Source organism: Triticum urartu, unplaced genomic scaffold (assembly GCF_056163025.1).
Source record: "Triticum urartu cultivar PI428250 unplaced genomic scaffold, HENAU_Tu73 scaffold2, whole genome shotgun sequence".
Classification (NCBI taxonomy): Eukaryota; Viridiplantae; Streptophyta; class Magnoliopsida; order Poales; family Poaceae; genus Triticum; species Triticum urartu.
In genome coordinates this window covers 12,934,611-12,951,845 of record NW_028260368.1, presented here as the reverse complement: position 1 = coordinate 12,951,845, position 17,235 = coordinate 12,934,611, and the positions used below count along the sequence as shown (strand labels likewise).

Here is a 17,235-nt window from a genome sequence, read left to right as displayed (position 1 = left end):
CTTATTTGATTCATATTATAGTATATGAATACCCTCTATACATATGAAATAATATCTACCGGAAATCAGATGAGTTGATTTGTATTTTGTATTCTATACTATGTTTTCTTTATATATTAAATATGAAGTTCTTACTCTTTCTGTTGTTTGGAAAGATCAAACACACGATGTTCCTATTTCTTTATTTCGTGATGAGTCGTATGCTTGCGACAATAACGACAAAATTTTTTGAATTCTAATTGTCCGGGTGTATTGTGGCGATTCTTTTGAGTACTATATCTAGAAATCCCCGTCGATTCCTCATTGGCACCTTTTCGAACACAACTGATGCATTCCAAAATAACTCTGATTCTAACATCTTTTCCCTTGGCCATGAACCTCCTTTTCTTTTTGGATTGACTTAACTTAATTCTTCTACTTATTCTTTTATTCTTCTATTTTGAATCCGAAGAAGAAGAATAAAATTCATTAGAATAATTTTTTTTTATTCTTTAATTAAGTAATAAAAAATAGAGAAATAATTAAAGAATACAATCCTTGTCGAATTAGCAAAGATTTTGGTTCGAAATCCTTTCATTTAATTAGCCAGCCCCGCCTTTTCTATGCTCTGATTTCTGAGGCCTTATTTAGCTTGGGTACCCCTTTAAATTGAATTTCTATTTTCAAAAATGGGGTTTACCAAATTTTTAATGACTCTGAGGTTCAACCCAATCCATCTTTTCTTTCTTTTTCCTTCCGATACTAAAAAAAGATTGAAAAGGATCAAATTTTGTCATATCACGAAGAAATCTATCCCTCCCATAGCAATAACTAGAATTAAAAAAAAGGGAATGACAAAGCATCTGGGAATAAACGATTAATTTCTATCAATAAACCTGCTAAAGCACCAAACCATAGAGTACTTAGCACGGGTGCTACAGAGAGATATGTTTTTATATCCCGCATTGAAAATCCTCCTTCCTTGTTGGAATACATATATGATCATAAACTCTTGCCCAAGATTGTTATGCTATATATAAAATGAACCATATCGACGAAATTTTCCTATCCCTAAAAAAGAAAAAGATGACCCCTTCTTCCTATATATTACCAAGGAAAAGTAATCCTTCTTTTATAGGCGAAATTATATTGGATTTTATATGTATATAATTCCTTAATTATATGAGACCAAAAAGAAGAAATGACACGAGGGTTCTATATATAGATAGAGAAAGAAAGAAGAAGAAAATTATGATGTGGAAAAGAAGACAGGAATTGTGTACAATGGCATTGTACAACAATTTAATTTGGAAAAGGGATGTAGCGCAGCTTGGTAGCGCGTTTGTTTTGGGTACAAAATGTCACAGGTTCAAATCCTGTCATCCCTACCTATTACTTCTTTCTTCTTTATAGGCAGTAGCGACGAGATCAATTAAAGTAAAGTGGGTATAACTTGAATTTGTGGAGACTATACGTACGTGAGATACATTAGGAATAGAAAAAGATTTTCTTTTTGAATGAATGAAAGCGCTCTTAGTTCAGTTCGGTAGAACGCGGGTCTCCAAAACCCGATGTCGTAGGTTCAAATCCTACAGAGCGTGATTCCATCTATTTTATGTCGAAGCAGAGTAAAATAACTTAACAAAATTGAATTGTAACTCCAATTTCAATTTGACCTCCTCTCTGGTCTGGAGGAGGTCAATCAAAAAAAAAAAATGACTCAATCAAAGATCCAACTGATCCCCACGCCTGTATTGCAAATACGCAGTCACGAATAATCCCGCTAAAGTAATAGGAATTAGGCCTAAGACGATTCCAAATAGAAAAACTTCAATCATTTCGATTTGTTCGAGGGGATAAAAAAAGAGGTACGATCTATCCCTAAATAGTACTCTAAATTATCCACGAATCTCAATGACCAAGAAAAGAATTCCTAATTAGTCTGGAAAAGAGTCGTAGAATGCCAGGAATCCCAAAGAAAGATTTTTCTTTTCTGAATTATAATTATTCAGTCAATTCAAATAAGGCGTATCTTGTTCAAGCCAATAAATAGAGCTGGGGTTATAGTTAAAGCAGCCAGTAGAAAACCAAAATAACTAGTTAAAGTAAGCATGAAAGAGTTAAATTCCATTTATTTTTTTTTACTACACTACATATGTTGGTAAAGCATTTACCTAAGTTATGGAAAATTCATAATTCATCAGTTATTTTAGATAATACTAAAAAACAAGATAGAGTAAGATACAGAAGTGTAAAAGAAAGTGGATTCATCAGATGATACATGAGTCCCTAATTCCGAATCAAGAGATTTGTTGTGGAATTTGTCAATTGAGTAAAGTAATAATATTAAGAACTAGATCATCTAACCCCATTGAATGAAAAAAAGAAATTCAATTTTCAGGGAAATTTTTGAATAAGAGATAAATAAACAATTGAATTTGAAAAAAAAAACTTCTTTCTATTTTGGATAATTTCTTTTTCAATAGGACCCTCTTTTTGGAGTGAACGATCGAATATTCCCCTATTCCTTCTTATTTTAACTGATTGTATTCCATATGGAATAAGAGGAGAACAAAAGCATTCCACGACCTGCCAAGGGGCTGTTAAAAAAAAAAAAAAAAGAAAGCTCTTCCTTGAATTTACTTTATTTTTATTCCTTTTTCGAACTCCAACCAAAGTAGATTCGAAGACGAGTCACTTCAATTATCCTTTTAAGTTCTATTCTATCTTCTGTCTTTCCCTATTTCATCTCGTAAAGTTCCGCGCTCGCAGTTTGGTCAAGAAAGTTAGACCTAATCCAACAAACAATACAAGGATGAATTACGAATTATGAAAGGATAGATTTCACATATACTTGTCCTTGTATTGTGTCAGTATGAGAATATCCTTCCTAAATTATTTATCCAAACCTATTGATCATTAACTTAGATTTTCCCAAGATTTTGGCTGCTATTCCGAATTACTCTATTATTCCGAAGCCAATGAAAAGTAAGTAGAACCTACAAAAATGGGGTTTTCTATTGATGCCTTGAATAACATATAGCTTACCTATAGACAAAAAAAAAATAAAAAAGTAATTATGTTTCGGAACCAGGCAAAACCAGATTGCTGTGCCATAGGAAGGATAGCTATACTAATTCGGTATACTCAAAATACACCTTTGGTACAAAATTGACAATCTCACAAGGATGAAATATCAGTAATTTTCTATTTACTGGTCGATCCCATCTTTTACGGAATCAATTCCTTTTTTGAATTACAAAAATTTTGGGAGTTCAGCATGTCTGGAAGCACGGGAGAACGTTCTTTTGCTGATATTATTACCAGTATTCGATACTGGGTTATTCATAGCATTACTATACCTTCCCTATTCATTGCGGGTTGGTTATTTGTCAGTACGGGTTTAGCTTATGACGTGTTTGGAAGTCCTAGGCCAAACGAGTATTTCACGGAAAGCCGACAAGGAATTCCGTTAATAACCGACCGTTTTGATTCTTTAGAACAACTCGATGAATTTAGTAGATCCTTTTAGGAGGCCCTCAATGACCATAGATCGAACCTATCCTATTTTTACAGTGCGATGGCTGGCTATTCACGGACTAGCTGTACCTACTGTTTTTTTCTTGGGATCAATATCAGCAATGCAGTTCATCCAACGATAAAACAAATTCCAACTATAGAACTATGACACAATCAAACCCGAATGAACAAAATGTTGAATTGAATCGTACCAGTCTATACTGGGGTTTATTACTCATTTTTGTACTTGCTGTTTTATTTTCCAATTACTTCTTCAATTGAGAGAAAGAAAGAGACTAATAAGAATTCTCTTATCCCATTTGGAAGGATACCATCCTTATAACTACCCATGACTGTTTTTGTCTCTAGCATGACCAATTGATAAAATGTGGAGGAAAGTAGGGGAAATGGCCGATACTACTGGAAGAATTCCTCTTTGGCTGATAGGTACTGTAGCTGGTATTGCTGTGATTGGTTTAGTAGGTGTTTTCTTTTATGGTTCATATTCTGGATTGGGTTCATCTCTATAGTAATCGGAGGGACCAGATTGTAAACATGAAAAAGTAGGAGCTTAGCGGGTCCTTACCCCCCTTTATCTGATTAGAGCGGAAAGGACCCGCGGAATTTTTATTTTACTCTTATAACGCGAATTGAATCTATTCGATTCACTCTTATGAAGCAACAAGAAAAAGAGATCACTCGAGGATCCAATATCTTATTCCACGAAGGAAGTATCCTGAAAATCCTTGATTTAGTTTCGAGTAATAAACTAATAAAACCTTAATCAAAACTATTCAACTAGCCTAAAAATAAAAAAACCTTCAATGGAAGAGTTTACTTTTTTTTTGCAAAATTTCTGTAAATTTGAAGTTGAACTTAATTAAACAAGCCAAGCAATTTGCTCACAATCACAAGAAATTTTTCCCCCGCCATATTTTCTTCCCCTCTGTTTGTCCACTACCTCGGCTAAACCTAAGCAAAAGAAAAAGAGGTCCAAGAGACAGACCCGAATAAAGAAGAAATAGTAATCTTTGACGAATTAGGAAGAAAAAGGATTCTTATTTTGATACAAGAAGAATCGGCACAAGAAAAAGGCTTTTTCTTGTGCCGAATAGACGATTAAGAAGACCTGCAATCCCTCCGAAAAAGAAGAAATTTTAATTTGATTGTTCTCGCCTTTGCCTTGGATTCTCTTCTTTTGCATGGGATATAAATAAGGAATTCCAGACATCTCATAAACAAAAAGCAGTCTAAACAAAAAAAGGATTTCCAAAATAGATCATAGATAATTCTAGCAATTGCCAATAAATCGAGGCTTTTTACCAACTTGATGGTAAGAAATCCCGGGACCTAGAAATTCATTTCGTACAATTGAACCTTTTCAAACTGTTTCTTTTTGAGAACCAAAAAAACTTGTGCCAAAATAACGGATGCGAAGAAGAACAAAAGGCCTTGGACACGTAATGGATCCTGAAGCACGATTTCTGCGTCCCCCTGACCAAAACCTCCCACATTAGGATTGCTTGTTAATGGTTGATCAAGCTTGATGGATTCCCCCTCTGAAACAAGAAGTTCTGGTCCGGGAGGTATAATATCAATCACTTGGCGTCCATCTGATGCATCAACTATGGATATTTCATACCCCCCCTTTTCTTTACGTAGTATTTTTCTTACTATACCTGTTGACGTAGCATTATAGACTGTATTGTTACTCTTGCTACCATCAGGATAGATCTGTCCTCTTCCTCGGTTTCCCCCTACATATATGGGATATTTTAAGAAATGAGCATCTTTCTTCGTAGCAGGATCAGGGGAAAGAATGGGAAAGACAATTTCACTATATTTCTTACCGGGAACAGGGCCTATCACAAGAATGTTTTTTTTATCGGGACGATAACTCTGAAAAGCAAGATTTCCTATCTTTTCTTTTAACTCAGGGGAAATACGATCGGGCGGCGCTAATTCGAATCCCTCGGGCAAAATAAGAACAGCACCTACATTCAACCCTCCCTTTTTTCCATTAGCAAGAACTTGTTTCAATTGCATATCATAAGGAATTCGAAGAACTGCTTCAAATACAGTATCGGGAAGCACAGCTTGGGGAACTTCAATATCGACGGGCTTGCTAGCTAAATGGCAATTGGCACATACAATTCGTCCAGTTGCTTCTCGTGGGTTTTCATAACCCTGCTGCGCAAAAATGGGATATGCATTTGAAATAGATGTCCGAGTTATTACGTATATCATGATCGATACAGAAATCGATCGAGTTATCTGTTCCTTTACCCAAGAAAAAGTATTTCTATTTTCCATGTCCAATCGCAGATCCCAGAATTTCTACAATAAATTAGATAGGTAGCTAAGCTAATCTAGTTCCCTATACACGAATCTGTTGTCATTCTACTGCAACAGTTGTACTGCAATGATGAATACCTTAAAGTAGGTATAAATAGAAAGAATTTTGCTAAAATGGAAAAGGGCTTTCTTTCTAAAAAAAGATGCTTGCTAATTTGATTAATATTAATATCGGGAGATCAAATGAATTTATGCTTCACTAATTGAATGATAAATGACTACAAGCGAAGGAGATAGACGATTTAAACAAAAAAAGACCCAAAATTTCAAACATGTATCTAGAATTACTGGAAAACTACAAACAAAAATAGTGAAAATAAGCTCGTTAGGAGCCCATCCAAAATCGTTGTAGACCCAACGAATTACTAGTTCCCAACCACGGGTGGAGTGAAATCCAACAAAAAAATCAGTAACTAAAAGAATAAAAAAAGCTTTTATTGAGTCATTTAAATTATAGAAGAATTCCTGAACCCAAGAATTCAAAATGACAAGTTCCTCTTTACCCAGAAAAAAAGAACCACTTAGAATAGCCAAACAGATTATATTTGTCGAGAAATGCAAAATGGTATGGAGATGATCCTCATTATTTATTTTGACCCATTGTATTATTTCCTTGTGTATTCCTGTAGGAGGTTTTTGTACATGTGTCTTTAGTTTCCCTTTTATCATCTCGTCCAAGAGAGAAAGTTCTTCTAATTCTATGAATCTTTCTAGAATCCTTTTCTCTTGAATATCAGTTAAGAGAGTTTCGGATTGCCTGGTATTCCACCAATTCTTAATCCAAAGTTCCAGACATTTGTTAAATGAGGAAGAGACCCCCCAAGGCAAAAGTACGATAAATACAAGATATAGTAAAGAAGGCAATGCTTTCTTTTTTTTCATTTTTGATCTGTAAATGGAGTTGTTAATGAATATGCTTCATTCGCTGACTCTATTCCATTCCCTGACTCTATATGATGATATTTCTATTTCATGATATTTCTATTTCTTTGAAGCAAAAACTCTATAGGTTTGATACCCTGTATCTATTCTTCTTTTTTGTATATTAGTTATTAGTGGAATTTCAGTGCATTGGGTTCTTTCTTAGATCTAGATGGAATGAAATAGTGAAATAGAATAAAAAAAAAGCCCTTTCGGATGAAAAAGGAAGAATAGTATGCGATATATCTAACTTGGATAAAAAAAAATTAAAAGCAAATTTCTCTTATCCTCGTTTGTTCCTTCCTTTAGATAAATACTTAAAAATCCCCTTACAATAACAAATCCAATTTAGAAGGGACTTCCTCCCTGTGTTGAGAAAACTTTTCTTCTTCCAATTCTTCTTTTCTTCATTCAACTCAGTTCAAAAAAGATACCTCAAAATACTTCAATTGGTACGCGCAAGAAATAGGCCAATTCGGCAGCTTTTTGTTCAATTTCTCGTGGAGTAAAAAATTTATCATCAGTACGAGTCAAGGGAATGATCCCCTGGCCCCGGATTTCCATATAAAGAATACGACGAGGATAAAGACCCTCTTTAACCTGAATTCTAATTGATTGGATATCCCGCATAAGGAATCGAAGGAAGACGCGACGTTTTATTCCAGGGAATCCCCAACGAAAAATGCACACTATTCCCTCTTTTCTATCGAATCGGTCATAACCACTACCTACATTCCACAAAATAGTACACCACAAGTAGGAGCTAATGAATAGGCCTGCGATTCCGTAGAAAGACATCACGACCCCCTGCGGAAAAAAAAGAATTTCTTGAGATGGAAGTATAGATATAATATTCTTACCAAGATAACTGGAAATCCCAACCGATAAGAATCCTAGTGAACCTAGAAAAAGAATACAGGCCCAGAAAAAATTACCCCTTTTTCGAGAACCTTTTAGAAGTTCTACCCATATGTGTTCTGATCGCCAATTCATATTAGATATACTAAATCCAGCAGCGGTCGATTGAAATTGAGAGAATAAGCTAAATAATTTTGACTTTACTTTTTTTGATTCTGAAATCGCCTTCAGCAACTAGTACTCCTGTGAAATAATAGGTTAGATACATTGACTTTCTATTCAAAAAATATTCGTTGATTCAATTAAAATAAATAAAATAAAACTCGCTATACCTGGCTCTGCATATTCATGCATTTATGCTCGTAGCCTATATCCGCATCCATAACCGTTTTTCATTTGTGTGTAGAAAGTGTGTGTAGAAAAAGCCACATACCCTACCATATTATATTACTTACACTAAAAAATACTAGACAATCTTATTTTTTTGCACATAAAGAAATAAAGAAGTCATTGCAATTGCCGGAAATACTAAGCCTACTAAAGGCACGAAAATAGAAGGTAAGTTTAAATCCGTCATGGAATAGGTGTCTCAATTCAAATTTACTATTTCTATCTAGTCGAAAAATATCTTAAGATTCTTATGATATAATTAAGTATATCTATTATAAGGAATATTGACTATTGTATTGTATTTTTTATTTTTAGTTTGAAAAATATTCTGTAAAAAAAATGAAAGGATAATAAGAAAATTCCAAAAAAGGAGAACTAATTAAAAAGATTTTATTTTGATTTTCCCATCCTCATGGCCTTTCTATCTTTCTAATCTAATTTGAAATTGGATTCAAAAGAAAGCGGTTAGAATTTACTTCCTGCATACATACTTCTCTAGAAGCGCATACAATAATGCGTGGTAAAGGCGGAAAAATAGTATATTCAATCAAAATCAAAGGGCAAATTATCTTACCTACTATAGATCCCCTACTACCCTCTTAGACTTTAAAAGGCGATATACCACCCAAAGAAAGGGTATGAAAATGCCGGGTGGAGTTAGCTTTTCGACGAAGACCTGTCCCGTGCAGCGAAGCCCTGTTAGTAAGACCCCCCGCAATAATGGATTATAGAAGAATATTATTCCAAATACTCCTCTGGACGCATATAGTAGCATTGCGATTCCGAATCTTTTTTATTTATGAATATGAACAGAAAAAATTCATTGTATCGTTGGGTCGGAGCGGAGGTTTGGTCCAGAAAAATTAGAAACAAAACGTCTACTCTACCGCATTGAAGTCTATAGCGCTGTATTTCCACGAAAGTATAATTCTTACCATCAGGATACGATCCTTTCTTTTGAACTAAACGTCTCTACGATGGGTCCAGGTTCTATGTCCAATCCCAAATCAAGGATTTCTCGCTCTTGATCGGAGTCATAAACTAAAAAAAAACTACCTTTTTATCCTTTTTCTCAAGGTTATAGAAAACTTCCTTATCTAGTTCTAGCATTTTGAAAAAAAAAAAATGCTTCTTTTTTTACACACAGTTCGAGTCACTTGTTGACTCACGATTACGCCTGTTAAAAGTTTCAAACGTCCTCTTTTTTGAAATTGAAAGAGAGTCCTATAAAAAGGTCTAACTTCCAAACTATGTCTTTTTTCATTCATTCTCCTTTAGTTTTTTTCTCTATCTAGAAGTGGAATAGAATAACCCGGTTGAAGGGTAATGATCATACGTCTGTAATGCATTGTATGGCCCAGAATAGGTCCTATTCTTCTACCTTTTCCAGGTAGTCGATGGCTATTCACAGCTACCACCTTAACACCAAAGAAGAGTTCGACCCAATGCTTTATTTCTGTCTTAGTGAATCCCGATTCGACATTAAAAGTATATTGATTCTTTCCCAATAAACGAAGACTTTTTTCTGTAAATACTGCGTATTTGATTCCATTATCATTATCATATGATAATACTATATTTTATTATTTTATTATTTTATTTGTATTTCTTTATTGTATTATACCTTAATATATATATTCTAGATATATAGAATAGACGAATCTCAATTTGTCAAGTCTCATGATCATATCATGATCTATTTTTATTCGGCTCAATCTTTTTTTTCTAAAAAAGATTGAGCCGAGTTTAATTGCAATCAATTAGAAGAATAAAGAAGAATTACTGCATTTCATAACTGATTTTTTTCTCTTTTTATTTCGTTTCTTTTTTATTTATACCTTCTTTATCTTTAGTTTTATCTAGTTAATCAATAGTATCTACCGGCTCGAACTCGAATTTGATCGCCTTCCATACTTCACAAGCTGCGGCTAGTTCAGGACTCCATTTGCAAGCTGCTCGGATAATTTCATTACCTTCGCGAGCAAGATCGCGCCCTTCGTTACGAGCTTGTACACAGGCTTCTAAAGCCACTCGATTAGCTGCTGCACCAGGTGCATTTCCCCAAGGATGTCCTAAAGTTCCTCCACCAAATTGTAATACAGAATCGTCCCCAAAGATTTCGGTCAGAGCTGGCATATGCCAAACATGAATACCACCTGAAGCTACCGGTATAACACCTGGCATGGATACCCAGTCCTGAGTGAAAAAGATACCGCGAGCACGATCTTTTTCAATAAAATCATCGCGCAATAAATCAACAAAACCTAAAGTCATTTCGCGTTCCCCTTCTAACTTACCTACTACTGTACCGGAGTGGATATGATCTCCCCCAGACATACGCAATGCTTTAGCTAATACACGGAAATGCATACCATGATTTTTCTGTCTATCAATAACTGCATGCATTGCACGGTGAATGTGAAGAAGTAGGCCATTGTCGCGGCAATAATGAGCCAAAGTAGTATTTGCGGTGAATCCCCCAGTTAAGTAGTCATGCATTACAATAGGAACCCCTAATTCTCTTGCAAATACAGCTCTCTTAATCATTTCTTCACATGTACCCGCAGTCGCATTCAAGTAATGCCCCTTGATTTCACCGGTTTCGGCCTGTGATTTATAAATAGCTTCGGCACAAAAGACAAAACGGTCTCTCCAGCGCATAAATGGTTGTGAGTTTACGTTTTCATCATCTTTGGTAAAATCAAGTCCACCACGTAGACACTCATAACACGCTCTACCATAATTTTTTGCGGATAATCCCAATTTTGGTTTAATAGTACATCCCAATAAAGGACGACCGTACTTGTTCAACTTATCTCTTTCAACTTGGATACCATGAGGCGGGCCTTGGAAAGTTTTTGAATAAGTAGGGGGAATTCGTAGATCCTCCAAACGTAGAGCACGTAGGGCTTTGAAACCAAATACGTTACCTACAATGGAAGTAAACATGTTAGTAACGGAACCCTCTTCAAATAGGTCTAATGGATAAGCTACATAACAGATCCATTGGTTGTCTTCCCCAGCAACAGGCTCGATGTGATAGCATCGTCCTTTGTAACGATCAAGACTGGTAAGTCCATCAGTCCAAACAGTTGTCCATGTACCAGTAGAAGATTCGGCAGCTACTGCAGCCCCTGCTTCTTCGGGCGGAACCCCAGGCTGAGGACTTACTCGGAATGCTGCCAAGATATCAGTATCCTTAGTTTCATACTCTGGGGTGTAGTAAGTCAATTTATAATCTTTAACACCAGCTTGAAATCCAACACCTGCTTTAGTTTCTGTTTGTGGTGACATAAGTCCCTCCCTATAACTCTTGAATTAAGAATTCTCACAATAACAGGGTCTACTCGATGTTAATTAGGCGTAAATGAAACTTTAGCAAAAATCTCGTAAAACAAAAAGGATATTCAATTAATATAATATCAACTCATTAAAGAAAATTGAGGGCATGCTTAGGTTAATGAATATGTTTCATTCATATATAATGCGTACACCCTGTGTATGTTCTATCCTATAGGAATTCCAATATAGGAATTCGATAGGAATTGAGTTGTTGTTATGGTAAGTTAACACGGTTCGTTATTAAACCATGGATTTGATTTACCAAATCCATAATTATTGTATACTCTTTGATAGATATAGCGCAACCCAAATTAATTCCTAATCCTTATTTTACAAGTTCTTAATAGTTCTCTTTTCTTATTTTGAATGCAAATACCTAACTAAATACTAATAAAATTCTTTGTTGACAGCAATCTATGCTTCACAGTAGTATATATTTTGTATATCGAAGTCCTAGATAGGAAAGTAGAGTAGGCACAGATCCTCCACAAAAGGCAAAATGTATATGAAAAAAAAGATTGATTGAACTTTCCAATGGACTCATTCCATGAGTAAACGATTGAATGGGATTCGCTTGGGCAACGAAATCAAGTCCTGGTCCCCTTTTCTCTCTTATTGAATTAACTAATTCATTTCCTTTTTACTTTTGGATTTTTTTTGATTTGATTTGGCATTATTCAACAATAAAAAAAGAAAAATTTCGACAAATTCCTTTTTTTTAATTATGTGATAATTATGAGAACCAATCCTACTACTTCTCCTCCCGGGGTTTCCACAATTGAAGAAAAAAGTACAGGTCGTATCGATCAAATTATTGGACCCGTGCTGGATGTCACTTTTCCCCCAGGCAAGTTACCTTATATTTATAACGCTTTGGTAGTCCAGAGTAGAGACACTGCCGATAAGCAAATTAATGTGACTTGTGAGGTACAACAATTATTAGGAAATAATCGAGTTAGAGCTGTAGCTATGAGTGCTACGGACGGGTTGATGAGAGGAATGGAAGTGATTGACACGGGAGCTCCTCTCAGTGTTCCGGTCGGTGGAGCTACTCTCGGACGAATTTTCAACGTTCTTGGGGAGCCTGTTGACAATTTGGGTCCTGTAGATAGTAGTGCAACGTTCCCTATTCATAGATCTGCGCCTGCCTTTATCGAGTTAGATACGAAATTATCCATCTTTGAAACAGGTATTAAGGTCGTCGATCTTTTAGCTCCTTATCGACGTGGAGGAAAAATAGGACTATTTGGGGGGGCTGGAGTAGGTAAAACAGTACTGATCATGGAATTAATCAATAACATTGCTAAAGCTCATGGGGGCGTATCCGTATTCGGTGGAGTAGGGGAACGGACTCGTGAAGGAAATGATCTTTATATGGAAATGAAGGAATCCGGAGTAATTAATGAAAAAAATATTGAGGAATCAAAGGTAGCTCTAGTCTATGGCCAAATGAATGAACCACCGGGAGCTCGTATGAGAGTTGGTTTAACTGCCCTAACTATGGCGGAATATTTCCGAGATGTTAATAAGCAAGACGTGCTTTTATTTATCGATAATATCTTTCGTTTTGTTCAAGCAGGATCAGAGGTATCCGCTTTATTAGGGAGAATGCCCTCCGCAGTGGGTTATCAACCTACTCTTAGTACAGAAATGGGTTCTTTGCAAGAAAGAATTGCTTCTACTAAAAAGGGATCTATAACTTCGATTCAAGCAGTTTATGTACCTGCAGACGATTTGACCGACCCTGCCCCTGCCACAACATTTGCACATTTGGATGCTACTACCGTACTTTCCAGAGGATTAGCTTCCAAGGGTATTTATCCAGCAGTAGATCCTTTAGATTCAACCTCGACTATGTTACAGCCTCGGATCGTTGGCAACGAACATTATGAAACTGCGCAAAGAGTTAAGGAAACTTTACAACGTTACAAAGAACTTCAGGACATTATCGCAATTCTTGGCTTGGATGAATTATCGGAAGAGGATCGTTTAACTGTAGCAAGAGCAAGAAAAATTGAGCGTTTCTTATCACAACCGTTCTTTGTGGCAGAAGTTTTTACTGGTTCTCCAGGAAAGTATGTTGCTCTTGCGGAAACTATTAGGGGATTTCAACTAATCCTTTCCGGAGAATTAGACGGCCTACCTGAACAGGCTTTTTATTTGGTGGGTAACATCGATGAAGCTAGCACGAAAGCTATAACCTTAGAAGAGGAGAACAAATCGAAGAAATGAAATTAAATCTTTATGTACTGACTCCTAAGCGAATTATTTGGGATTGTGAAGTGAAAGAAATCATTTTATCCACTAATAGTGGCCAAATTGGCGTATTACCAAACCACGCCCCCATTAACACAGCAGTAGATATGGGTCCTTTGAGAATACGCCTCCTCAACGACCAATGGTTAACAGCGATTCTGTGGAGCGGTTTTGCGAGAATAGTTAATAATGAGATCATCATTTTAGGAAATGATGCGGAACTGGGTAGTGATATTGATCCGGAAGAAGCTCAAAAGGCACTTGAAATAGCCGAAGCTAACTTGAGTAAAGCTGAGGGTACGAAAGATTTGGTTGAAGCGAAGCTCGCTCTCAGACGAGCTAGGATACGAATCGAGGCTGTCAATTGGATTCCCCCATCCAATTGAAGACAATCCAGTGGTTTATAGTTGATACAAAGAAAAAGGGAAGAGGGGTAGAAAAAGTTATTAGATAGCGAAGCGAAGTAAGTCCAATGCTATCTAGTAATTTTTCTACCTACTTACCTACTATTGGATTTGAACCAATGACTCCCGCCGTATGAAAGCAATACTCTAACCACTGAGTTAAGTAGGCAATTTATCACCACAAAGGAAGACCCATTACTTCGATCGATTATATATTGAATCCCTTTTCTAAGCAATACCGCTCTGTTATTGGTCTGTTATATACTAAATACTAAACTAAATACTAAACAGATACAGATCAAAGGGGTATCCTCTGGCATTAGAAAATATTCATCTTGACAAGAAATTATCTATATGTTAAGATATCTCTGATAAGGGCTATAGCTCAGTTCGGTAGAGCAACTCGTTTACACGTGCGCCAATGCTTTTCAAAGGAGCTTATTATGCAATGAACATAATCGATCTTATTGCAAAATCAATGTCTTACTTCATAGATTCGAGAGAATAGGAGAACAGTAGCCTGACAAACAGTCGGTTCAGTCCGATTCAGGTGCCAATTCAGGTGCCTAATCAAATAGAACCCTTATGGATTTGCTAGTTGATAAGGTAAATATCCAGCCCACTAAATGCTAGGCGTAATGAGGATAAGGGCCTCCAAAAAACTTCTTTTCGTTCTATGAACTTTAAGGTGTATGAAGTCTCATAGTTAACTCTTGCAGTGGAACGATAGAGACTCCATTTCACTTAGGTTGATTTAATTTAGACCGGAGGCAGACCTAAGTCAAGGTAATCCTCCTTTGAAACACTTTGGTATTGCTCCTAGATAGATCATAATACAAAAAATCAATCAGAGCACAGGGAGCCATCTCATTATCTTTCCGTAAAGAAAAACTATGGTGGACTAACTGATCTTTAAATCAGTTTATGAAAGAGCCCAATGCAAAAAAATGCATGTTGGGTCTTTGAAACAGTTCAAATCATTTCGATAATAATCCGTTTGATCTGTTTTACCGAGAAGGTCTACGGTTCGAATCCGTATAGCCCTAATATGCCCTTTTTTAGATTTTAGGATCTCTATCCTATGTTTTCTTTAGTTTAGTATAGTTTTCATTTTCTCATTAGTATTTGTTTATAGACTGGATAGGCGCCTGCGACATAGAATAGAGATAAAAGCATTACCAAAGGCTCATTCATCGAAAATCAAAATCATACAGACAGGAAAAGAAAAACGAATTTCTATCAAATCAATAGAAGAAAGGATCCTTTCCCTGATTTGAATCCCGTCCTCCTTCAAATAGGATATCTCTAGACTTCCCTATAATAACTGCAATGATTTTATCCATTTTGCGAATTCCTACTTTGTTTTAAGTATATTTATTACTTTGTTTATAGATACATTATGTAAATTGATCAACTTTAAATAGAAAAAATAAAGTAAAGAGTAAATAAGAAAACAGAATATTCTGTCTCATAGTTCTGAAATAGAGTTCTTTATTTTTATTTTATAGTATTACTTCTCATTAATTATACTGCATAGATTAGTCCTACTATCTTAATTAGGTTCTAATTTAGTAGTATTCTCATTTTTATTTAATAGTCTCTTATTATTTTATTATTAAATATTAAATAAAGGATAGAGCTATTCTTTTTTCTAGAGATTCTAGAGAAAGCGAGACAAAGTGAAACGAGAAAGTTTTCTTTATATAAGAATTAGATCTACATACACCATATCTAAATAGAATGGAAATCCAAAAGAAAGGGAGTTGGGATTCCATTGGATGAATCTTTAAAGAAGATGCAGCACAGAGGAAACAAAGGCTAAACTTAAACTAAGCGCTTTTGTTTGAACAAAAAAGATTCTTGTTTCACCGAGGAAAAGAGAGAAGTTCTGGATAAATTGACAATGCTGAATTGAATTGACTAATTTAAGTTCCGCCTATTCCACATTAATGGGAGTACATTATGTTTCTGCTTCACGAATATGATATTTTTTGGACATTTCTAATAATAGCAAGCCTTATTCCTATTTTGGCATTTTCGATTTCAGGACTTTTAGCCCCGGTTAGTGAAGGACCAGAGAAGCTTTCTAGTTATGAATCGGGTATAGAACCCATGGGAGGGGCTTGGGTACAATTCCGAATACGCTATTATATGTTTGCGCTCGTTTTTGTTGTTTTTGATGTGGAAACCGTCTTTCTATACCCTTGGGCAATGAGTTTCGACGTATTGGGTGTATCCGTTTTTATCGAAGCTTTGATTTTCGTGCTTATCTTAGTTGTTGGTTTAGTTTATGCATGGCGAAAAGGAGCCTTGGAATGGTCTTAACTGAATATAGACAAAAAAAAAGAAGGAAAAGATTCTATTATGAGACAGTTTAGAATTTGATTGAGTTTCCCTTACTTGACCAAACAAGTTCCAATTCTGTTATTTCAATACACCAAATGATCTTTCGAATTGGTCAAGACTCTCCAGTTTATGGCCCCTTCTATACGGTACCAGTTGTTGTTTTCTTGAATTTGCTTCATTAATAGGCTCACGATTCGACTTTGATCGTTATGGATTGGTACAAGATCAAGTCCTAGCAAGCAGACCTAATTTTAACAGCCGGTACGGTAACAAATGAAAATGGCTCCCTCTTTAGTGAGATTATACGAGCAAATGCCTGAACCAAAATACGTCATTGCTATGGGAGCCTGTACTATTACAGGGGGAATGTTCAGTACGGATTCCTATAGTACTGTTCGGGGAGTTGATAAGTTAATTCCTGTGGATGTCTACTTGCGGCGTGCCCACCTAAACCGGGAGGCAGTTATAGATGCCCTAACAAAACTTCGTAAGAAGATATCGCGAGAAATTGTTGAGGATCAAACTCTATCTCAAAATAAAAATAGATGTATTACTACCAAGTCACAAGCTTTATTGTAGGCGCATGTACTCATACAGGAACTATATGAGCAAGAATTGCTCTATCAATCACCATCTACATTAGATATATCTTCTGAAACTTTTTTCAAATACCAAAAGTTCAGTACCTTCCTACAAATTAGTGAATTAGGAGAGGGCTCTTTTGTGTAGAAAAATAAAAAGCAGTGCAATCTTTCAAACTTGCATCGAAATGTGAAATATTTATACAAAGAGGGAGAGATGAAGACAATGCAGCAGGGTTGGTTATCTAATTGGCTAGTCAAACATGAGGTGGTTCATAGATCTT

General features: G+C 35.8%; 2 non-coding genes across 2 annotated transcripts; both read left to right on the top strand.

The window, feature by feature from the left end:
* The first annotated feature begins 1,293 nt into the window (after positions 1-1,293).
* On the top strand, positions 1,294-1,367 carry TRNAP-UGG (transfer RNA proline (anticodon UGG)). Its single transcript has one exon. It is a non-coding gene; the product is annotated as a tRNA-Pro (tRNA).
* A 139-nt stretch (positions 1,368-1,506) lies between these two features.
* Positions 1,507-1,580, top strand: TRNAW-CCA (transfer RNA tryptophan (anticodon CCA)). Its single transcript has one exon. It is a non-coding gene; the product is annotated as a tRNA-Trp (tRNA).
* The last annotated feature ends 15,655 nt before the right edge of the window (positions 1,581-17,235 follow it).